The sequence below is a fragment of the Pristiophorus japonicus genome, chromosome 1 (genome assembly GCF_044704955.1).
Source record: "Pristiophorus japonicus isolate sPriJap1 chromosome 1, sPriJap1.hap1, whole genome shotgun sequence".
NCBI classification, from domain to species: domain Eukaryota; kingdom Metazoa; phylum Chordata; class Chondrichthyes; family Pristiophoridae; genus Pristiophorus; species Pristiophorus japonicus.
The window spans coordinates 505,960,098-505,986,037 of NC_091977.1; the positions used below are offsets into that span (position 1 = coordinate 505,960,098).

Consider the following 25,940-nt stretch of genomic DNA (forward strand, 5'->3'; position numbering starts at 1 on the left):
CGAGGCCATGCAGGGATTTGAATACAAGGATGAGAATATTAAATTTGAGTCATTGCCGGACCAGGAGCTAATGTAGGTCAGAGAGCACAGGGGCGGTGGGTGAAAAGGTCTTGTTGTGAATTAGGATACGGGCAGCAGAGTTTTGGATGTGCCACACAAGTGCCAGGCACTGACTATCTCCAATAAGCGGGAGTCTAACCACCGCTCCTTGACATTCAATGGCATTACCATCGCCGCATCCCCCACCACCAACATCCTGGGGGTCACCGTTGAAACTTAACTGGATCAGCCACATAAATACTGTGGGAACAAGAGCAGGTCAGGGGCTGGGTATTCTGCGGCGAGTGTCTCACGACCTGACTCCCTGAAGCCTTTCCACCATCTACAAGACACAAGTCAGGAGTGTGATGGAATACCCTCCACTTGCCCGGATGAGTGCAGCTCTAACAATACTCAAGAAGCTCCAGAAAACCATCCAGAAAAATGCAGCCCTCTTGTTTGGCACCCCATCCACCACCTTAAGCATTCACTCCCTCCATCACAGACGGACCATCTACAAGATGCACTGCAGCAACTCACCAAGGCTTCTTCGGCAGTACCTCCCAAACCCGCGACCTCTACCACTTAGAATGACAAGGGCACCAGGAGCATGAGAACACTACCAACTCCATGTTCTCCTCCAAGTCACACACCATCCTGACTTGGAAGTATATCGCCGTTCCTTCATCGTCGCTGGATCAATATCCTGGAATTGTCTCCCACACAGCACTGTGGGAGTACCTTCACCACACAGACTACAGCGGATCAAGAAGGCAGCTCACCACCATCGTCTCAAGGGCAATTAGGTCTGGGCAATAAATGTTCGCCTTGCCAGTGACGCCCACATCACATGAATGAATTAAAAACAATGTAAAAATAAAAAGTTCATTCAGGATTAGTGCCAACTGTTGCAGTTGGTAAGTGCTTTACTTTGGAAGTTGCACTGAGCAACATATCCAGCAGGGAAATGAAACAATACCTGACTGAACAGAATTAGAGTAGTAAATTTTGTTCCATTTTCTCCAACAACTTGAGGAACTATATTATTCACATTACGTTCTACGTACAAAGTTAACTTAGCTCCACTGATGTCAAACTGCAGGAGCTCCAGTGTCTTTTGGCTGCTTTCATGCACAACTGAGATAAGAAGAATAAACAGAAGCAAAAGTAAAGTTTCCGGTTCCATAGGCAAGAATTCTGACTGAGCAAATTAAAGCTGCAAACCAGAGGCAATTCTTTTTAAGCTTAAGTAAAGTTGGTGTATGTTAATTAAAAAATGAATATTTAATTGCCTTGGTAACTTGCCAGCAATATTAAAACACATGCCAGATAATTTTCTCAATTAGCCAATGGAAGGAGATCCATCTTATACTAAAACTGTTGAATTATTTAATTGATACGTGTCATTTCTTCTGACTGACATCCAGAGCTCTTTGTTAAATAGAAATACAGAAACCAAGTTTTTGTTTTCTTCCGGTTAAAGAAATAATGCCAATAAAAAGGAGACTTATTTATTTAGTTCTTTGGGGGAGAGTTAACCTCCTCTTGCTATGCTATATAAGCAAGAGAACTGGAACTAACCAATTTGGATCACTGCTTATTCTGGACACTTTTTTTTTATACAAGGGGTTCTAAGTTTTTGATCTCACATGGTTTTTTTTTATTAACTCTTTGTGCCCCAACAATTGTTTGTTCCCTTTTACTTCTGAAGATGGTGAATCAGGCACTGCTAGCCTCACTTTTATATCCGAATAAGCTTGAGCCTAGGCAACTGTCAGCATCCATCAGCAGACTATTTGAGCATTTGGGGTATCACAGCCAAGCCGATTGATGTCTACATATATGGCCTTTGCAACACGTGTCACTGTACAAACAAAGGAAATTTGGGCTGAATTTTTGATCTGCCGAAATCAGGAACACCGAGGCCAATTAGAGCAGTATCATTCCCCCAGCTGATAACTCACTGCAAACAAAGCATCAGACAATCCAGGCCTGTATGAACTAAGCGAGAGTCTAACCACCCCTTGATATTCAACAGCATTACCATCACCAAATCTCCCACGATCAACATTCTAGGGGTCACCATTAACCAGAAACTTAACTGGACCAGCCACATAAATACTACAGTTACAAGAGCAGGTCAGAGGCTGGGTATTCTGTAGCGAGTGTCTCACCACCTGACTCCCCAAAGACTTTCCACCATCTACAAGGCACGTCAGGAGTGCACTGGGATACTCTTCACTTGCCTGGATGAATGCAGCTCCAATAACACTTAATAAACTTGACACCAAAGCAGCCCACTTGATTGGCACCCCATCCACCACCTTCAACATTCACTCCCTCCACCACCGGCGCACTGTGACTGCAGTGTGTACCATCTACAAGATGCACTGCAGCAACTCGCATAGGCTTCTTTGGCAGCACCTCCCAAGCCAGCGACCTCTACCACCTAGAAGGATAAGGCCAGCAAGAGCATGGGAACACCATCACCTGCAATTTCACCTCCAAGGTACACATCATCCTGACTTGGAAGTATATCTCCGTTCCTTCATCGTCACTGGGTTAAAATCCTGTCCCTCCCTAACAGCACTGTGGGAGTACCTTCACCACACGATCTGCAGCGGTTCAAGAAGGCGGCTCACCACCACCTTCTCAAGGACAATTGGGAATGGGCAATAAATGCTGATCTTGCCAGCGATGCCTACATCCCATGAACGAATAAAATAAGTCACACCACATAATGCATTTTCCCACTGTGCCAGTGGAATTGCCCACCTTTTTTTCCACAATGAACTTCAGTTATATCACTTAAGCAAAGAAGGTAAGAAAGTAGGACCTTGCTGTGTAGAAAGTGGCTGCCATGTTTCTTACATTACAACAGTGATTACACTTCAAAAGTACTTAATTGGCTGTAAAGCCCTTTGAGGTAATGAATGGCGCTATATAAATGCAAGTCTTTCTTTGCTCTCTGTGTTTGAAACACTATATAGTCTGTCCAAATCAGGTTTGGTGTGCTTACTGAACCAATCAACTGGGCCTGTATTCACTGGAGTTTAGAAGGATGAGAGGGGATCTCATAGAAATATATAACATTCTGACGGGACTGGACAGATTAGATGCAGGAAGAATGTTCTTGATATTGGGGAAGTCCAGAACCAGGGAACCACAGTCTAAGGATAAGGGGTAAGCCATTTAGGACTGAGATGAGGAGAAACTTCTTCACTCAGAGAGTTGTTAACCTGTGGAATTTCCCTGCCGCAGAGAGTTGTTGGTGCCAGTTCATTGTATATATTCAAGAGGGAGTTAGATATGGCTCTTATGGCTAAAGGGATCAAGGGGTATGGAGAGAAAGCAGGAAAGGGGTACTGAGGTGAATGATCAGCCATGATCTTATTGAATGGTGGTGCAGGCTCGAAGGGCCGAATGGCCTACTCCTGCACCTATTTTCTATGTTTCTATGTTTACAATTCAGAAGCCATGGGTGCAAAAAATAAATTATTTTATTGAACTCATTACAAAGTTTTTATCATTTGGAGTCTACTGGGTCACAGTACCTCTGTAAATTATATTGGGTGTTGGGGTGCTATCTTCCATATCGCTGCTCCACTTAAATGTCTGAAAATTGAGAAATGCAAATTAGTAATCTCTCAAACTCTAATCTGTGGCCTCCTAGTCTTGAAGCAAATTTATAAGATTTTGTATTTCTTCTCATGAGTGTGATATACCTTCATGCTAAGAAATAAACTGAATAATAAAGTGAGACATTATTTCCCTTAATTAGTATGATAAACTGCTTTACTTCCCAGGAATACAGTAATCAACTGGAAAAATGTAATTTGACAGACATCTGGCTCATTAAATGTAGTACAGGCTGGATCAGACTGAAAAATGATGTTCAGGGTGAATTTTTTTTCCCCGTTGATGCAAGAATTGGGGGGAAAAAGTGCGCACAAATGTAACGTTTTCCATCCAACTTGGAGAAGTTTTACATTTCAGTTCAACACTTTTGTTTTTTTAAATAAAACAAATGCGGTTTAGTTATAATGCCCACTAAATACTAAAATAATAATAGCCCTCCTGCTTAAAATGCCCTGCAAATATGATGCAGTTAATAAACCTCCAAGGACTGTGCTGTTAATAATCATCCAAATACTATCCTGTTAATGTAGCCAAATATTGTGCCTTTAGAATACAAATGGTACTACATTACTAATACTCTTCAAATACTCTTCTGTTAATAACTCCAAATTAGTACTAATATTCAAAGTACTGTACTGTTAATACCCCAACAACTTTGCTATTTATATACAATAATTGTGCTGTTAGAATATTGTACTGCGTTATTAAATAAACCCCTCAAAATACCCCCAAACCTGCCTCAAGTGTTTCAATTATGACTGTTGAGCTTTTCTTAGTTGAGACCAACGTAGATTTATACTCAAATACTTTAGATCACTGACTGTGACAAGCAATTTGAAATATATTATTTATGAATGGGAAGAAGCATGTTAGGCTTGACATCCATGAAGACTGAAACATCATTGTTAGGTGTCTTTTAATTTCAGCAGGTTGATAGCTGATCAGAGCAGAGATGCAATGATGTGTAAAGGGTTGGGAGACATTCGGTGCGATTCCAGGATTTAAAACAGGAACATAACCCTCATTCCCCTTGTAGTCTTGCAGATTGGAGGAAATGTTACATAGGATTACATAGGCTATATGACACAGAAACAGGCCATTCGGCCCAACCTGTCCATGTCGGTGTTTATGCTCCACTCGAGGCCCCTCCCGTCTTTCCTCATCTAACTCTATCAGTGTAACCCTCTATTCCCTTCTCCCTCATATGCTTGTCTAGCCTCCCCTTAAATGCATCTATCTCATTCGCTTCAACCATTCCCTGTGGTAGCAAGTTCCACATTCTCACCACTCTATGGGTAAAGAATTTTCTTCTGAATTCCCTATTGCATTTCTTGGTGACTATCTTCATTGATGGCCTCTAGTTATGCTCTTCCCCACAAGTGGAAACATTCTCTCCGTAGCCACTCTATCAAAACCTTTCATAATTTTAAAGACCTCTATTAAGTCACCGCTCAGCCTTCATTTTTCAAGAGAAAAGAGACCCAGCCTCTTCATCCTTTACTGATATGTATACCCTCGCACTTCTGGTATCATCCTTGTAAATCTTCTCTGCACCCTCTCCGGTGCCTCAATAACCTTTTTATAATGTGGTGACCAGAACTGTACACCATACTCTAAATGTGGTCTAACCAAGGTTCAATACAGGTTTAGCATAACTTGCCTACTTTTCAATTCTATACCTCTAGAAATAAACCATATAGTGTTTGGTTTGCATTTTTATGGCCTTGCTAACCTGAGTCACAATTTTTCGTGATTTGTGTATTTGTACTCCAAGATCCCTTCATTCCTCTACCCCAATTAGACTCCCTCCAAGTGACAAGTGACCTCCCTATTCTTCCTACCAAAATGTAATACCGCTGTGTTGAAATTCATTTGCAATTATATGCCCATTCTGCAAGTTTATTAATGACCTTTGTAATTTGTTGCAGTCTTCCTCAGTATTGACTATCACCCCAAATGTACGGGCTCAAGTTTCGACCTGAGTTGCTCCTATTTTTTTGGAGCAACTAGTTTAGAATGGAGCATCTTAGAAATTGCAATTCTCGGCATTTAGTTTGCTCCAGTTCGAGTGAGTTGGAATAGTTTCATTTTAAAACAATTTTTTTTCAAAAGGGGGCATGTCCAGCCACTTACGCCTGTTTTGCAAGTTTTAGGCAGCGAAAACTTACTCCAAACTAACTTAGAATGGAGTAAGTGTAGATTTTTGTACGCTCAGAAAAACCTTGCCTACACTTTTAAATCAGGCATAGGGAACAAGACATGGGGGGAAGTGGGTTTTAAAAACATTAAACACTTCACTTTTACAAATAAAGAGCCATCATCAATAATAAATGATAAATAAATCAATAAATCAACCAATAAATCAATTTTTAAAAATTGAAAAATTAAAAAATAAAAAACATTAAAAAATCAATCAATCAATAAAAAATTAAGTTTCTACTCACCGAGTGCAGCACCGGGAGCCCTCCAACAGTGTGCTGGGATGTGGTCCCCCCAGTCTCTCTGTCTCTGTCAGTGTCTCTCTCTCTGTCTCTGTCAGTGTCTCGTGTTTCTGACAGCGAGGGGTGGCAGGAGAGAGGGGGGAAGGGGGAGGGGGGGGGGAAGGGGGAGGGGGGGGAGAGGCTGAACGGGCCGCCGCCGACACTTTGGACGGGGCCCGCCCCCAGCGAGATGCTGGATGGACAGGCCCCGCTGCCGATGGGGAGGTGGGCGGGGGGGGAGAAGAGGGAGGGAGGAAGGGATGGGGGAAAGAGGAAGGAGGGGGGGAATAAGAGGGAGGGGGGAACGCTGAATGGGGGGGAGGGGGAGACTGAATGGGAGGGAAGGAGCGGGGGGGGGGGGGGGAGCTGAACGGGAGGGAGGTGCTAGTCCCGATCTTCGCCCGGGGAGCCCATTCGGCCAGGGCTAGGGTCACGCAGCCTTGGGGGCAAGGAGCTACTTCACATGCACGCACACTCTAGCGCGCATGTGCAGAGTTCCCGGCACTCCTTTCAGCGCTGGAACCAGGCTCCGCCCCCGACCCCTTGTGCTGTGTGACGCCGAGCACGAAGACGTCCTGAGGAGACTGGAGAATCACAAGGTAAGTTTTCGGTGCCCTTTTTATTCTAAAAAGTCGGCGCACCTCATGGAGATGAGCCGTTTTTCCAGAGGGCGGAAACTTGGGCCCATAGTGTCATCCCAGAATGCATAGGCATTCTCGAATAGATCCAAGTTCAAGCAATGAAGGGGAAATTGCAATAAATACTACGTTTATTTTAAAAGCTATATACTATGAATCTGGAACAGAAATTCATGAATGCAAATTGTAATTCAATAGACATAATAGATGTGCAGTGATGCAGAGACCACTGCTCAAAAAAGAACAGGTCCTCAGTTGGAACCTGATGTAGTTTCTCTGGTCCAATAGCATTCAATTTTCCAACAATCAACATTGCTTGAAGAGTCATGCCAAAGATGGGCCTTTGACACATCCCTAATTCATGTGGTAGGCCATACAGCTTCACCTCAAGCGTTTTTCCCCGAGAGATGCTTTTAAAAGAAAGAAAATGACGCGCAGGTCTAATTTTCCCCTGTAATTGGTTGCAAGCTGTATTCCATCCACATGAGCAGTGAACCTTGCCAAGTCTGTCTATCAGAAATGTTCTACAAGAGTAAAACTTCCTCAAGAATGCCTCTCATAAATAACTGAGAAGGGAATGCTGTGGCACATCATCAATCTGGGAGCAGGGCTCCTTTATTCCGACTTGTGAACGATGAAGTGGAACGTCCACAAGGGAATAGAACTGTACTTTATTGAATTGAAAGCCTGATAGCACCACGTGTTGGATCCGCATCTAGCAATTGTAATTCCTGCCTTCAATAAAATGTTCTTTTAAATGCTTCTGAGCACATGCTGGCTGACAACCTATCAGTCCATCAATCTATCATTGCTACCACGTTCCATTTCTTTCTCTCTCTAATTTTCTACCTTCATCTTTAGATCTCCCTGGACCACATGCTACTCTCCATCCAAGTTAGTTGATCCTCGAATGCAGCACTTGACCTTCGTCAACAGGAAGTGTTCGTCCATCTGATCTTTCCCCCGCCTGTCTGGTGAGCACCTCCTGTGTTTCATTTAGCACTGCCTCGGTGCAACGTCTACTGCTTGTGAAGAATACTGCACATAGATACAGGTTCGCTGCTACGTTGGGCACTGCACCAACATGCCAGGTCATTGCACATCAATCAGTGCTATCATTGTCGGTGAATAAACAAAGCTGTTAGGTTCCAATTGTAGTGAGAAAGCAAGAATCAGGGATCCAAAAGTTGAAATTTCTTTTGATTTAAGTGTATGATTTTTCCATGTAATATAATCATGACTAGACTCTCGTAACAGCATTACATTACAATATTACAACAGTGACCACACTTCAAAAGTAATTCATTGCCTGCAAAACACATGGCGACATCCTGAGGTCATGAAAGGCACTATATATATGTCAGATTGACTTTGCTAACCCAGAGATGCTGTCTGCTTGCAGTTGTTAAGTTAGTACAACAGGGGTTACTGGCAAACCCAGAAGATGACGGGAAATAGATTTGTCAGAGTTAAATCTATGTGAACAGCAATAGACTTGCCACTGAGTCAGAAGGGTGTAGGTTCAAATAACACTCTGGAGACTTGAGCTCAAAATCTAGGCTAACACTCCAGTGCAGTACCGAAGGAGTGCTGTACTGTCTGAGGTGCAGTTTTTCAGATGAGAGGTTAAACAGAGGCCCGGCCTGCCCTCTACAGGTGGACGTTAAAGTTCCCATAACATCTCAAAGAGCGTGGGAGTTCTCCTGGTGTCTTGGTGAATATTTATCCCTCAACTAACATCAATAAAATAGATTATCTGGTCATTTACCTCATTGCTGTTTGAGACTTTGCTGTGCACAATCTGGCAGTGTGTTTCCTGCATTATAATAGTGTCTATACTTTCAAAAAGTATTGGCTGTAAAGTGCTTGGGGATGCCCTGAGATCATGAAAGTCACTATATAATTTATTTCTTCTTAATGAATATGTTGGACAGGGATGTTTGATATTGAATGTCTCCTGTATATCAAAGAGAACAATGGCCAGGAATTTCTTCAGAGCTGCTCCTGCTCCACCATTGTACCTTCATTGGAAGAGCGACATATCCACGTCATCACTAAGACCGTCTACTTCCACCTCCGTAACATCGCCCGACTCTATCCCTCCTCAGCTCATCCACTGCTGAAACCCTCATCCATGCCTTTGTTACCTCTAGAATTGACTATTCCAGTACCGGTCTCCATTTTTCACACTCCGTAAACTTGAGATCATCCAAAACTGCTGCCTGTAATCTAACTCACACCAAGTCCCGTTCACCCATCACCCCTGTGCTTGCTGCCATACATTAACCCCTGGTTAAGGAACGCCTCAATTTTAAAATTCACATCATGGTTTTCAAATCTTTCCATGACCTCGCCCCTTCCGATCTCTGCAATCTCCTCTAGCCCTACAGCCCTCCACAATAACTACGCTCTTTCAATTTTGGCCTTTTGTGCATCCCTGATTTTAATCGCTCCACCATTGGCGGCCTTGCCTCCAGCTGCCGAGGCTCTAATTTCTGAAATTCCCCCTTAAACCTCTCTACTCTCTTTCCTCCTTTAAGGTGCTCTTTAAAACCTACCTCTTTGACCAAGCTTTTGGTCATCTGTCCTAATATCTCCTGATGTGGCTCAGTGTCAAATTTTGTTTGATAATGCTCCTGTGAAGCACCTTGGGACGTTTTACTACATTAAAGGCTCTATACAAATGCAAGCTGCTGTTGTTTAGTGCTTTTCCATCAGATTTCATATCTCACATTATTGGGTAATTTAAAATCCCAGCTGTCGTCACCAATTTGTTATTTATGTGTATATTTGATTCATTTTTTCCATTCGGGCTGCAGAGTCTCAATTTTATTTTGACTCATGAGCTCTTTAAATAAAATGCCATTCAAAAAAAAATTTGGAGTCAAAATTCATAAAAGGTGATTTGGTTCCTGAATCCCAGAACAAAAGAAAATGTTGCCAGTTATTTCTCACTACCAAATATGTGTTTATATTGGGGAAGGGGGTATGGTTGGAAAAGGGATTAAGGATATAGTGTTACAAATTTGGGTTTAGTGGCACGTTACTCCCATAAGTAGACTTCACGCCACTTGCATTGCAGAGATAAGTGGCGCTGCCCAAAATCTACCTGTGCGTTAACACTACCCGGCGGAACCGATGAACAGTTTGGTAAGACAAGATCGATGGCAAAGCTGGTTTATTTTTCACAATATGTGTGACTGAGCAAAACTGACAATTCCAGACTTTATGAAAATCTTCCTGTAATGACACAAAGCAACAAAACGTGTTCAGTTGTCTCAAACAGCAGCCAGTGTATTCATGTGGTGTTATCTCCTTTCAGATGCTAGCTGCTAAACCTTAATTCCGACCTCAAGCCAAGATTTGCCTTCTTGCAACCTTCGTTAGGTCTGAACAATTAGGTTTTCTCTCCTTTTCTTGCATTCTGATCCCAGTGGAATCTCACCAGATTAATCTGACAATTAGGCCTGCGGAGCTCAAATGAGTCAGGTCACCTCACCCAGAGTAGGTGTGGTTGATCACTGAAATGTCCAAATGAACTCTAATTTTCTGAAGGACGCTTGTTCAGACACACCATCTGTTGCTTAATAATCACTGGCCAGGCCCTGTTGTCCTGCCAAGTTACCCCCTTGAGAGCTCAGTTTAACTCAATAGTAAAAATGTTTACATTTTATACCAGGTTAACCCATGCCACCCCCTCCTCCATAGCAGCACCGTCAGAAATCTTGAAATGTGACAATGAAATCGAAATAGAAAGCAGAGCGGCAGGAAAAGGGAAAGGGGAGCTCCAGTTTTTTTTTTACTTCATTCACGGGATTTGGGCGTCGCTGGCAAGTCCAGCATTTATTGCTCATCCCCAGTCTCCCTGGATGGTTTTATACAACTGAATGGCTTGCTAGAGCAATTAAGAGTCAACCGCATTGCTGTGGGACTGGAGTCATGTAAAGGCCAGACTGGGTAAGGTCAGCAGGTTGCCTTCCTAAAGGTCATTAGTGAAGCAGTTGAGTATCTCCAACAATCTGATAGCTTCATGGTCATGTTTTTTTTTTAAACTGATACAGGTGCCAGATTTATTTTCCCCCAGATTATTATTATTTTTTTTAAACTGAATTCAAATTCTCAAACTGCTACGATGGGATTTGAACTCACATTATCTGCATTATTAGTCCAGGCCTCTCGATTACTATTCCAGTAATATAACCACATGTTCATGGATCACCATTTTGAGAGTCTTTTTCTAAACATAACAGATACCACAAGCAATGCAATCTCTACATTTTATTTTAGTAGATTGAGTGGAGATCTGATAGAGGTGTGCAAAATGATATGGGGCACCGATAAGATCAATAGGGAAAAAATATTGGTAACTAGGGGGCATAAATTCACAGAATAAAAAGAAAACATTATTTTTTGTTAAGGATTATTAGGATATAGAATACCCGAACAAAAAAAGTAGCAGAAACATAATCTGAAATAGATTTAAAAGGGTATGGATCCATTATTGAAAATGAAATTTAAAAACGTATGGGGAAAGAGCAGGAAATAATTATTTCATCAAGCTAGTGAGGGCACAATGAGTCAAATGGCCTGCTGTTGTGCTATAAAATTCTGATACACAATCACCAGTAATTTGTGTTTCTTCATTCATAAGTAATGAGTTTGATGTGATGACAATGGAGAAAATGACAATGAAACATATCAGAACTATCCTTTCACTTAACCAAATTGTTAATTTGTTGTTAGTACACGAGCCCTGCTGAGATTTCTCTTTATTTTTTTTTACAAACTTAGCAATTAGTACAAAAGAGTCATATTTCAGAAATACATCAGAGATTTCCTTTAGCATTGATATATGAGAGTAGGAGTGTTCAAGCTTGTTTTTTTTGTGGACTGCTTCAGTGTGTGTAATGGAGACTCATACGCCACATATGCCATCATTAACTCGCATAGTTTCATGCTGAAGAGTGGCAGATCTTGGTGTTCTGATTTAAGATGTATCTGCTAATGAGGCTACCCTACAAAGAACAACAATTCCCAAAGCTCCGGAGTCATGAAATGAAACAGGATATACCAACAAGTAAATCAAGATGCAAGTTGCCTTGGCTTTGGAGGGTAGCTTGCTAGGAATCGTAGGATGCTGCAGCTTATCGGCCATAATTTGGACACCTAAATATTCCCCGATAACCCATTCCTGAAGAAATGCTAATTATAATTAAGCGAACTGCATCGTCTGAATTGCTCCAGTAGTGGGTCTATGTTTAGCACAGATTGAAAGATATGGATAGATGTAAATTTTCCATATGCACAACAAATGAATGACAGATTAAATCAGGCATAGAACTACTTTTTCCCCTGAAGAATGAGAATGCTGAAAATGAGGGATCCAGGACAGAACAGTCACTTGATCAGTTAATCTGTGTCCTGTACCACTGGACTCAATATCCATCCATCCAACACCGGCATAATATAACTACATAAGAACATAAGAAATAGAAGCAGGAGTAGGCAACCTGACCTCTTGAGCCTACTCCACCATTTAACAAGATCATGACTGATCTGATCATGGACTCATCTCCACTTCCCTGCCCGTTCCCCATAACCCTTTATTCCCTTATTGCTCAAAAACCTGTCCATCTCCCCCTTAAATATATTATGGGGCAGAAAATTCCATAGATTTACAACCTCAGAGAAGAAATTCCTCTTCATCTCAGTTTTAAATGGGCGGCCCCTTACTCTGAGACTATGTCCTCTAGTTTTAGTTTCCCCTATGAGTGGAAATATCCTCACTGCATCCACCTTGTCGAGCCCCCTCATTATCTGAAATGTTTCAATAAGATCACTGCTCATTCTTCTGAACGACAATGAGTATAGGCCCAACTTACTCAACCTATCTTCATAAGTCAACTCCCTCATCTACGGAATCAACCTAGTGAACCTTCTCTCAACAGCCTCCAATGCAAGTATATCCTTCCTTAAATACGGAGATCAAAACTGTACGCAAAATTGGCCTCACCAATACCCTGTACAGTTGTGGCAGGACTTCTCTGCTTTTATACTCTATCCCCCTTGCAATAAAGGCCAACATTCCATTTGCCTTCTTGATTACTTGCTGTACCTGCATACTCACTTTTTGTGCTTCATGCACAGGGACCCTCAGGTCCCTCTGTACTGCAGCACTTGGCAATTTTTCTCCATTTAAATTATAATTTGCTTTTCTATTTTTTCTGCCAAAGTGGATAACTGTACATTTTCCCACATTATACTCCATTTGCCAATACATCTAATCTAGAGGATGCACTGCAGCAACTCACTACTGTTAATTTCCGGAACCTCTCCGCCCTGTGACCTCTACTACAGAGAGCAGCAATTTTGTGGAAACAACATCTCCAAGTCACACACTATCCCGACTTGGACTATACTATCATTCCTTCATTACCACTGGGTCAATATCCTGGAATTCCCTACTGAACACCACTGTGACGGTGCCAGCACCTTAGGGACTTCAATGGTGCAGGGTTGGTTTCGTCATCTCGTGGTGGTGGTCCTGGATTAGTAACCCAGAATTTAATAAATCCAGTTATTTCTGGGCTAACACCAAGAAATGACCATTAAAGCAGTCAGATTGTTGTGAAAACCCAAAGGGTTCACTTGCGTCTTTGAGGAAGAAAGACTTTCAGGGCAGATAGGGATGGGAAATGTGGCCTTGCCAGCCTCACCCAGGTCCCAAGAATATCTATATATATATTTTTTTTTAAAAGGAACATTTCACACACAGCTGCATTCCATGTTTGTGCAGATTGCTTACACGTGCATTTTTTAAAAACTCTTCAGTTCTTCCTGGCACAGCAGCCAAGTCAGGAAAAAGAGCATTTAGTAGGACTATAAACTAGCCACAGGAAGCAAGGAACAGTGGGAGAGTCCATGATTGTGTTTCTGGCAGCTTGCCAGCTCCAAAATTGACCTATAGTTTAAATAGGCAGCTTTCACATAACCAGCAATTCTGATAGGATTGAACTCAGAAGGGAATCCAAGGCCCATGTTAACACTAAACAAAGCATCAATGGAGCATGCAGGGCAACTCAAATCAAAGGAAATTCAATTAGTTTTTTTTTAAATTTATTTATTCGTAGCCAATCTTTCCAATTCTTTGTCAAATCACAAACGCCAGAGGTCACCTTGCACACATCAAGGATCACTCTGCGCCAATGCTCTTAGCCAAAAGGCCGAGAGCCAATGCACCGTTCCTGGAAGTACTGCAATACCAGGTTCGTGCCATGGAGGTGGATGGGTCAGGCCCCCCACACACCTCCGTGGAGGTGGATGGGTCAATCCACCCCACCCACCTCCTATTTCCAAAAAGCATAGGAGAACCACCTTCCTGATCCAGGGAGAACCACTTTGGGGTCATGGTTACTCCCCTGTCAGGTCAGTTACGCATGATCTTAGCCAAAAGGCCGAGAAGCGATTATCCAGGTTTCTCATCTATCAGCTGCACACACTTCTTACATAATATGGAGCAAATTTCAATCAGGTGGCCCTTTACTTCGAGAAGCACTGTCCTTATGGGAACTGTTTGGCAAAGATCTGAAGAAAAAGTTCTGCGTAACCCTGACACAATGGTACAATTTGCATCAAAATACTCACATATGTAAAAATGACACTGCATTGCTTGCTGCTGACAACAGCATGATGCAAATGATGTGTTGGTGGTTCCAAATGTGTCCTTCCATTCCACAGTGTGCCTTTAAGATGATCTTACCATCCAACATCTTTTAACATATTGCTATTACAAAAGAAATATCATTGGCTGTAACATTCCTTTTCTTTCTACCTATTGACGTATTTTTCAAATCTGTTCAATCAGTGAACTCTGACAATAGTGTGAGGGAACTAGATTAATGTCAATAGATAGTCATTAACTCAAGGGAGTGCAGTGAATGGGTTAGTCCAGTTCTAGTGGCCCTTAATGTTGTAGCAATTCAGCCAACTCCAAACACAGAGTTAACTGCATTCGAGCAGTAGTGTAGACCCAATTGTTTTCTGGGTCTTTCAAGTTGATGCCATTTCCAGTTGGTGTCGAATGGGGGTACAGCATCTGATAGGAATCCCAACAGGAGGCCAATTCCAAGACTCCAGCATGGCACCATTCTCCCCAAATCTGACTAGCAGAGAAAGCTAATGCTTTACAGAAACAATAAAAAGCCCACACCAACTGATTTGCAGGTCAGCATTAGCAAGCAGACCTCATCAGAATCAGTTTGATGTATTGGGCCATCATATTAACATCTGTTCCAGTGGATCCAAACCCGTTTGTAATGGCAGCTCCCGTGTTGGTTACTCTGTTCAGTGGTAGATTGTCGTTTGCAAAGCAAGCTCCTTATTAAGTAATCCTTTGGGAAGATCTCACAAAATATAGATTAGTGAGCCCATATATAGCCTATAGGTTTTTACCACACATAAATCTTCAAGTTTTATTAAATTAGCATTTTTATTTCCCCAATGGCTTCTATGCAGATCCTATTCATTGTCTCCACTGGTGTTATCCCAGGCTTTTTTTCAGATAATATGGAATGACATAGTTGTGATAATGCCGAGTCCCTGCACCTCCATTTTGAACACTGGTTCTTCATTAGAATCTAATCTCACCTCATTAGAATGTAACTGGATTGTTGGCTGGGACTACAGCACATTCTTTCCATTACAAATAATTGAAATACAGCAATAAGGCAGAGAAGCATTAAACACAGCTATGTGTTTTGGTAGAGTAGATCGGGAGAAACTGCTCCCACTGGTAAGAGGGTCGATAACCAGAGGACACATTTAAGATAATTGGAAAAACAACTAGGCTTATTTATTTATTTTTTATTACACATGATCTGGCGTGCACTGCCTGAAAGGGTGGTGAAAGCAGATTCAATAATAACTTTCAAAAGGGAATTGGATAAATAATTGGAGGAAACATTGGCAGGACTATGGGGGCTAGAGCAGGGGAGTGGGACTAATTGGATAGCTCTTTCAAGGAGCTGGCACGGGCACGATGGGCCGAATGACCTTATTCTGTGCTGTAAGATTCTGTGTGTCATCCCATGTAGTTTTCCGGTGTTTGAGCGCTCAGAAGACAGGCCAGGACAACATTCATAAAATATCCTGGATAGATGTTGACTTAATTTTATTCATTTCCGCGACGGAGGCTGTTGAGAACTTCAGCTTTGTACGGATCGAGTTGAACCTCTACTTGAACTCACAATCAGAACTAATTTGTCGAAATGACTGTGTCAAAGTCAGCAATGCCAAAGTGGATGCAGCTGAGCGCTGAACTTTTCAGTAGTTACACACTGAATTTTTCAAAGGAGGGAGTATGCTGCCATTTTACCAGTTCCCAGACCAATCAATGAAAGCCTGCTTGCAGCTCACTTATCGAACAGCTGAAGTGCAGATAGCTCCAATGTGTTGGCTTCTCATTTGCGGTTTGTCCCATTGGACTCATTTCAGAATCCTATTAAAATCTTCAGCACTATCATTATCAGGGTATTAAAGAAGGGACAGTGAACAGGATAAAATTCTCTAGAACTCAGCCAACTATTATCTTACATAGTTAAAGGGACTTTTCCTCTTTGGAGAGAGTGGGCAGTGGGTGGGGAGGGGGCCTTCAAGAAGGTTCAGTTTCTGGGACACCCAGGAGCAGCCTGAACTGAAAACTTGATTCCACATCTCCCTGTACTGCATCTAACTGCCTCTTGAATGGTTACCTAATTTAAAGGATGTGATAACGGCACACTTAGATAATATCAACGGGATTAAACAAAAAGTCAACACGGATTTATGAAAGGAAAATCATGTTTGACAAACCTACTGGAGTTTTTTGAGGATGTAACTGATAGAATAGATAAGAGGGAACCAGTGGATGTAGTGTATTTGGATTTTCAGAAGGCCTTTGATAAAGTCCCACATAAGAGGCTAGTGTGCAAAATTAAAGCACATAGGATTGGAGGTAATGTGTTGGCATGGATTCAAAATTGACAGGAAACAGAGAGTAGGAATAAAACAGGTTTTTTTCAGGGTGGCAGGCAGTGACTAGTGGGGTATCACAGGGGTCAGTGCTTGGGCCCCAGCTATTCACAATATATATATAAATGATTTGGATGAAGGAACCAAAAGTAATATTTCCAAGTTTGCTGATGACACAAAACTAGGTGGGATTGTGAGTTGTGAGGAGAATGCAAAGATGCTGCAAGGTGAATTAGATAGGTTGAGTGAGTGGGCAAACACATGGCAGATGCAGTATAATGTGGATAAATGTGAAGTTATCCACTTTGGTTGGAAAATCGTAAGGACAAAGTATTATTTAAATGGTGATGGCTTGGGAAGTTCAATGTACAGAGGGACCTGGGTGTCCTTGTACATCAGACACTGAAAGCAAACAAGCAGGTGCAGCAAGCAGTTAGGAAGGCAAATGGTATGTTGGCCTTCATTGCAACAGGATTTGAGTATAGGAGCAAGGACGTCTTAATACAGTTATACAGGGCCTTGGTGAGACCGCACCTGGAGTATTGTGTGCAGGTTTGTCCTCCTTACCGAACAACGGATATACTTGCCATCGAGAGAGTGCAGTGAAGGTTCACCAGATTGATTCCTGGGATGACAGGACTGTCGCATGAGGAGAGATTGGGTCGACTCAGCCTGTATTCACTAGCGTTGAGAAGAATGAGAGGGGATCTCATTGAAACGTATAAAATTTTGATTGGGTTGGATAGACTGGGTGCAGGGAGGATGTTTCCCCTGGCTGGGAAGTCTAGAACAAGGGGTCACAGTCTCAGGATACGGGGTAGGAAATTTAGGACTGAGAAGAGGAGAATTTTTTTCACTCAGAGGGTGGTGAACCTGTGGAATTCTCCACCACTGAATGCTGTGCAGGCCAAGTCATTGTTTAAGAGGGAGATAGATAGATTTCTAGAAATAAGACATTAGGAATATGGGGGAAAAGTGGGAATATGTTGTTGAGATAGAGGATCAGCCATGATCATATTGAATGGCGGTGCAGACTCGAAGGGCCGAATGGCCTACTGCTGCTCCTATTTTCTATGTTTCTATGTTTACCTAGTTTTTGCCTCCACTGCCCTACCCAGAAGAATATTCCAGACATTTATGACTCTATCGCGTGAAGGAGTGCTTCCTGACATCAGTCATGATCTACAAGGACCTGCTTGATGAGCAGGCATAAGGAAATGTTCTGACGCGACTCTAATTGTTAAATAGCCGTTGAACACCCAATGTCCAGGCACAGAGATAGCTCAACTTGACCGTTGCCCAGCAATATTCAGCCTTTCAACTACGGGTTGTGCTGTGAACATGAACAGGATGCTTCATCCTAGCCCCTTTGAACTCAGGTTTCTGCTGTACACATGAAAAGGGAGACAAAGAGTATAAGGATCGGGTGTTATCCACAGAGAGAGATGATGATAGCAGTGAAGGAAGGAAGGAACAACGCTTCAACCACCTCCCAAGATTAAAGGTTTTGATCACCCCGAAGTTTTGAGCTCTACTCCCCAAACAAAGGACGTTTCTGGTAAACTGTCATTGGCATGCACAAATCAAGTCAGTTTTATTATAATTTTACTTTTCTATGACTTATTAGTAACCATCTGATCGAATCAAAGATATACCATTAAGATCGTTCAATGCTACGCACTGCCCGTGGAACCATACGCCAGCATAGTCAATACCTTCAGGGGGTGGCAGAGGGTGAACAAGCGAAATAAAGGAAAATAAAATCACCATTTTAATCATTTCTCATCACCGAGCAGAATCATTTCAATGGAAAAGATGTCATTTTCGACATTCAAATGCTCAATCGTTCATTCTTGGACATAAATCAAAGACGTCAAATGGGCGTATAACATTCAAATTAGGTAATGAGCATCAGCACGCATCTGATAGGCAGCCTAATTAAAGCCTAATTAGGGGAAAATCAGACAGTCAAAGCAGTGAGCTCTTTGCAAAAATGTTTGAGGTGACTTTTGCACATAACAATGCTGAGGACTAGGGTATCTTTCCACTTTGATTATCTTGTATCTGCACTGAGCACTGCCAGGTCAAATATGGCAAATGGTAAGCAGCAGAGTGAAGCTGCTTTGACATTATCCTTCCATATTCCTCAAGAGCACACTCTATTAAACCCTCATTAAATGTTTCCTTTCTCCCTCAATAAAAATCACTAAAATAGATCAAGTCATTATCACATTACTGTTTGTTACTGCTTGCTGTGCACAAATTGGCTGCCCCGTTTCCCACATTACAACAGTGACTACATTTCCAAAGTACTTAATTGGCTGTAAAGCACTTTGGGACATCCGGAACGGTGCTATATAAATGGAAGTCTTACTTTCTTTTTCATTTCCTCACTATATAATCTTTATCCAATGCCCTCATGGTCTTCCTACTTCTGGAATAATGGTAGCTTCCGCTGATTGCTACAGCGAACACTCAAAGCAATGCGGAACAGGATTTCTTGATCCAATACAAGAACCCAGTACATAATGAGGTTGATGTCTTATACCTCTGCCAAGTAAAATGTTACCTTCATAAGAGCACTTAACATTTAATGAACGTTGCTATTTTTCTGCATGTGACCAGCAGAGTGTATGTATAGATGGCTAAAAGATTGGGGTCTGGAGGGACAAGGAAGAGAGGGAAAGAGGCAGAGAGAAAGAGACAGTGACAGGGCTGGAGAGTAAGGGTTAGATAGAGTGATTGGAAGTAAGAACAAAGTAGTGAGCATAGATTTAAAGGTGGGGAAAGGTAGAGAGAATTCTGGTCTGACAGATTTTCTTTTATCATAGAATTATGTAGCACAAAAGAAGGCAATTTGGCTGATGGTACTTGTGTCGGCTCTTTGAAAGAGCTATCCAATTAGTCGCACTCCTCTGCTCTATGCACATAGCCCTGCAATTTTTTTCTTGTGTAGGTTTTTCCTAATTATTTTTATTTTTTAAGAATAGGGCAGGTTTTTCCTCATAATTCAATGATAGAGGCTGACAGATGACCACTGACTGTACCAGTAGGTGTGAACATGTGAAAGTGACAGGTTAGGTTGACGTGCCATCCAATTTCCTTTGCCTTGTTTTGGAGAATTGTTTCATCTCTGCTCCCACATACCCAAAGCTTCTCTCGAATAGCTTGTTTGAGTTTGAGAACTTTTCTGATAGGGAGTCACAGATGTGAGCACTTCTCTTACTTCACAGTTTAATTTTTATTTGCATTTTATTTATTTCTCTTTTCCACACTGACAAGCAACATACAATTACAGATTATCTACCATTTTTAAGTTCATTAAAGTACAATTTCATTAAGATCATGAATCACGCTTATTCTTCATTGACACACCATTGGTCATACTGGGTTAAATTTCATTACATGTGTCTTACTTCATTCCATCCCAATGCAACTTTATTTCTTTAATAGGGACAGATGTTCTGCCTGATATCAGACTTGCCCTCTGGTGATCTAGGATGGAGACTGAATTGATGCACAAGGTTTACAAAACATTGCTTCCACGGAAAAGAAAGAAACAGTTCAGCTTGTTTGGCACAGTTGGACAGATGTATGACATCAGCCTAGGACCAATAGAAAGTACAGAAGGATGCACCAAAAGCAGTACTAGCATAATTTAGGATGAAGTGCCAACCTAGTGAAAGTATAACAAGGCTAACTGCATGCTAAGCACAAAAAGCAGAAGACTATAGACAGAACTAAACAGTCACACAATCGACGGATCAAAAGTTCCGTAGTCCTACCACATAAGAGATGTTGGAGAATGATCAGGTTACTAATGGGGAGAGGAGTCTCCATGTTCATCTCCATCCTCAATCATGGTGGAGCCCAGCACACGTGCAAGAGACAAAGCTGAAGTGTTTGCAAGTGTCTTCATCCAGAAGTGGACAGTGAAAGCTATAAGCCCTGACAAAACCCAAGCCATAGCGTTGAAGACCTATGTACCAGAACTAACCACCAACTATCGAAGCTGAGCCAAGTACAGCTATAACACTGGCCTCTACCCAACAATGTGGAAAACTGCTCAAGGCCATCCTGTCCACCAAAGACAGGACAAACCGAGATCAGCTAATTGACATGATATCAGCCTCTCCCCAATCATCAGCAAGGTGATGGAAGGAGTCATTAATAGTGCCATCCAGTGATACCTACTCACCAATGACCTGCTGTCCATTGCTCGGTTCAGGTTTCGCCAGAATCAAACAATTCCAGACCTCATCACAGCCTTGATCCAGATACAGAGTCAAAGGCTGAATTACATAGTAGAAGTGAGAGCAACTGTCCTTGACACTGAGGCGGCATTCACAGAACCAAGGGGGAAACATTTCAGTGGCTGGAGTCATATCTGACACAAAAAAAAGATGCCGATGGTTATTGGAGATCAATCAACAGAGGCCAATCGTTATAGCACCAGAACATAACTACAGGAATTCCTCAGGGCAGTGTTCTGTGGCAAACTATCTCCAGCTGCTTTATCAATGATCTTTCCTCTCTGATAATATCAGGAATAGGTTGTTTCCTAATGATTCCACAGTGTTCAACTCTATTACAACTCATCTGATAATGAAGTAGTCCGTGCCAGCTTATAGCCAGAGCTGGATAACATCCAGGTTTTGGGCTGACAAATGTCAAATAATGTTCATCTTCAACAATTAAAAGCTTAAATAGCTCTTCTTGATCTTAATTATTACCCCCATCGTCCAGTCCCCATGGATATCTTGGGGGGTGGGGGGCATTGACCAGAAGCTAAAATTTATGAGAAGCAACATCAACAATCTGATTAAAAGAGCAGGAGGGAGATCAATTATTCTGCGACAACTGACTCAATTCTTGTCCCCTCAAAGCCTCTCCGCCATCTGGAAATCACAAGTGGAGAATGTGCTAGAATATTATCCACTCACCTGGATTTATATTCATCACAAGAGCATTAAAATTATATGCCTTCCAGTTGACCAGTGTTTGAACACACATTCCCTCTTCCGATCACTCAATGAAATGTAAAAGTAAAATCGACTTGTTGCTCTGATCTTAGCCACAGAATAACTAATCGCAGCAATATAACAGCAACTTGTGACATAAAATGAAGAGATATCCAAAATGTTTCATATTAAGGCACAATCTGGTCTTGGCAAATATTCTTAGGCTGCTTTCACATTCCACACGATTAGTTGAAACCATATCACGGAGATGCCCACCTTGGAGCACAAATCAGACCAGGTCTTGGAGCCAAGATCAGTAATGATTCCCAAGCTTAAGTGTAGCTGTGGCTCAGTGGGTAGCACTCTCACCTCTGAGTCTGAAGTTTGTTGATTCAAGTCCCACTCCAGGGACTTACCTAGACTGATATTCCAGCGCATTGCTGAGGGAGTGCTGCACTGTCGGAGATGCCACCTTTCAGATGAGATGTTAAACTGCAGTCCCGCCTGCTCTCTCAAGTGGATATAAAAGATCCCATGGTGCTATTTTGAAGAAGAGCAGGAGAGTTGTCCCCAGTGTCCTGGCCAATATTTATCCCTCAATCAACATAACAAAACAGATTATCTGGTCATTATCACATTGCTGTTTGTGGAAGCTTGTGGCAAATTGGCTGAAGTGTTTCCCACATTACTACACTCCAAAACTACTTCATTGGCAGTACAGCACTTTGAGATGTCCGGTGGTCGTGAAAGGCGCTATATAAATGCAAGTCTTTCTTTCCTTTAAGTAGAGTTAGACTACCTCCACAGTCAGCTTCATTGTATTGCCAGGTCAGGCCCCAATACCAGATTCCAGCTGCATTTACACTGTAACTGCAGCATTAGTGCGAAGCTAAAGCGCTTTGCTCCCATGCTACATTTGGACTGTGAATGCACTCTTAAAGTAGTCAAATTCAGACTCTTTAGGAATTTTTATTTAATCTTGAGCTAATCCTTATAATTGCAGCTTTAAATCTAATGAGACTGTAACCTGCCTCCATGTATAGTCCATGACAGTGAATGCCAGCAAGCCATTATGGTTCTATGTCAGATAGCTCAAAATTAAAACAATTTTTCATACAATTCTTTATCAAATTCTTGTTCCTCATGAACTGGCGCTGTTCATAAAACATTAAGGATATCAACTGAGTGTGCAAATTTAGCTGCTCGGATATGTCTCCAGTTAGTAGCTTTGCAAATATTTTATGATTTTTTTTCTAATTATTTATGGGAAGTTTGATTTTGTGTTAGATTCCATTCATCTTCTCGCTGGTACATCAGTTAATTAGAAAGCTCCGGGTACACACCATGAAATTTGTGTTTCCATATCTGACTGTTTTTCATTCATTTTTTTCCTGTCCCTTGGCACATAGTCACCGTGATAGTGCTGTTGAAATCGAGGTCTTATTGTGCACCTGGATTCTGCAGGTAAGAATCCAAACCAAACCCTTTGTGCAATTCATCAAATGTCTACAATCCTGCATCAATTTGGCACTCCAACTTCCAGAATTCTTTTCCTAAAGCTTTCATCCTAAGTTGTCCTTGTGAACATTCCTTGATTAACGTTCTCTTTTGCGGGTATTTTTAACCCACAACAGAAACCATTGTTTGACTTCTCCAACACAGTGCATGATTAAAGATTAGTAAGGGACTTACATTATATAGCACTAGTCATGACCTCAGAACATCCCATAGCGCTTTACATTGAATTAAGTACTTTTTGAAGTGTCGTCACTGTTGTTATGTAGGTGCACCCAATTTGCGCACAGCAAACTCCCACAAACAGCAATGCGATAATGACCAGATAATCTGTTTTAGTGATGTTGGTTGAAGAATAAATATTTCCAGGACACTGGGGAGAATTCCCCTGCTCTTCAAAATAGTGGCACTCAGAAGTAAGGAAATGTCATTTGACAATGAAGAAATGTTAATGCATAAATATTAAGATAGCAAGACGGAACATCTCGCTGCAAAATATCTCAAAGGATCGACAACTCATGTGGAGTTGCTGATACAAACTGGAAGGGTTTAGTTTTTGTGTGCACTGGGGCTAGAAAGGGTACAGAACCTGACTACTGTATTCAGCGTAAGAACAGGAATAAGAACATAAGAACATAAGAATTAGGAACAGGAGTAGGCCATTTAGCCCCTCGAGCCTGCTCCGCCATTCAATAAGATCATGGCTGATCTGGTCGTGGACTCAGCTCCACTTACTCGCCCTCTCCCCGTAACCCTTAATTCCCTTATTGCTTAAAAATCTATCTATCTTTGACTTGAAAACATTCAATGAGCCAGCCTCAACTGCTTCCTTGGGCAGAGAATTCCACAGATTCACAACTCTCTGGGAGAAGAAATTCCTTCTCAACTCGGTTTTAAATTGGCTCCTCCGTATTTTGAGGCTGTGCCCCCTAGTGTAGTCTCCCCCACCAATGGAAACAACCTCTCTGCCTCGATCTTGTCTATCCCTTTCATTATTTTAAATGTTTCTATAAGATCACCCCTCATCCTTCTGAACTCCAAGGAGTAAAGACCCAATCTACTCAATCTATCATCATAAGGTAACCCCCTCATTTCTCGAATCAGCCGAGCGAATCATCTCTGTACCCCTTCCAAAGCTAGTATATCCTTCCTTAAGTAAGGTGACCAAAACTGCACGCAGTACTCCAGGTGCGGCCTTACCAATACCCTATACAGTTGCAGCAACACCTCCCTGGTTTTGTACTCCATCCCTTTCGCAATGAAGGCCAACATTCCATTTACCTTCCTGATTACCTGCTGCACCTGCAAACTAACCTTTTGGGATTCATGCACAAGGACCCCCAGGTCCCTCTGCACCGCAGCATGTTGTAATTTCTCCCCATTCAAATAATATTCCCTTTTACTGTTTTTTTTCCCCAAGGTGGATGACCTCACACTTTCCGACATTGTATTCCATCTGCCAAACCTTAGCCCATTTGCTTAACCTATCCAAATCTCCTTGCAGCCTCTCTGAGTCCTCTACACAACCCGCTTTCCCACTAATCTTAGTGTCATCTGCAAATTTTGTTGCACTACACTCTGTCCCCTCCTCTAGGTCATCTATGTATATTGTAAACAGTTGTGGTCCCAGCACTGATCTCTGTGGCACACCACTAACCACTGATTTCCAACCGGAAAAGGACCCATTTATCCCGACTCTCTGCTTTCTGTTCACCAGCCAATTCTCTATCCATGCTAATACATTTCCTCTGACTCCGTGTACCTTTATCTTCTGCAGTAACCTTTTGTGTGGCATCTTATCGAATGCCTTTTGGAAATCTAAATACACCACATCCATCGGTACACCTCTATCCACCATGCTCGTTATATCCTCAAAGAATTCCAGTAAGTTAGTTAAACATGATTTCCCTTTCATGAATCCATGCTGCGTCTGCTTGATTGCACTATTCCTATCCAGATGTCCCGTTATTTCTTCCTTAATGATAGTTTCAAGCATTTTCCCACTACAGATGTTAAACTAACCGGCCTATAGTTACCTGCCTTTTGCCTGCCCCTTTTTTAAACAGAGGCGTTACATTAGCTGCTCTCCAATCCGCTGGTACCTCCCCAGAGTCCAGAGAATTTTGGTAGATTATAACAAATGCATCTGCTATAACTTCCAATAGGATTGCGCGATAGGATTGGGCGGAAAGCATGCTGGGGCCAAGGGAAAGAGAGAGTCAAAATAATCTGAGGTGACTAGCCTCTGCTGTTATCTTTCAATATTTTTATCTCTGTTTCTCCCCCCCACCCCATACTTCTCTTGAAGCCAATGACTCATGCTGGCATATGTTTACACAGTGAAAACCGATCTACAGACCCTCGCCAAGTGGCCATTTCCTATGCTTGAGCACAAGTAGTGACTATTAAAAAGTTATTCAACTTATTTGGAGGAGAGGCATCACAGCAGACATGAATCCAACATCCACAAACATGCACCACAGTAATCAGGACCGGGATCCCTGACAGATTTTGTTTCAACCCTGGCCAAGGCGTGATGAGGCCAAAATCATCACCCCTATTTCCCCACCCCCTCAACTGAGAGCAACTAACTCATTTGAGGCTAATATTTTTGTCCGTATAATTCAGTTCCACACTGGGCAATTCATTCACCAATCTAA

The 25,940-nt window shown here is 42.0% G+C and overlaps 1 protein-coding gene and 1 non-coding gene across 2 annotated transcripts in view; both read right to left on the bottom strand.

Moving 5' to 3' along the window:
• The window catches only part of adgrb1a (adhesion G protein-coupled receptor B1a), a 691,398-nt gene that overhangs the window by 637,349 nt on the left and 28,109 nt on the right, over positions 1-25,940 (bottom strand). The gene's annotated exons all lie outside the window — the stretch shown is intronic.
• Positions 14,066-14,262, bottom strand: LOC139279791 (U2 spliceosomal RNA). Its single transcript, XR_011596526.1, has one exon. It is a non-coding gene; the product is annotated as a U2 spliceosomal RNA (small nuclear RNA).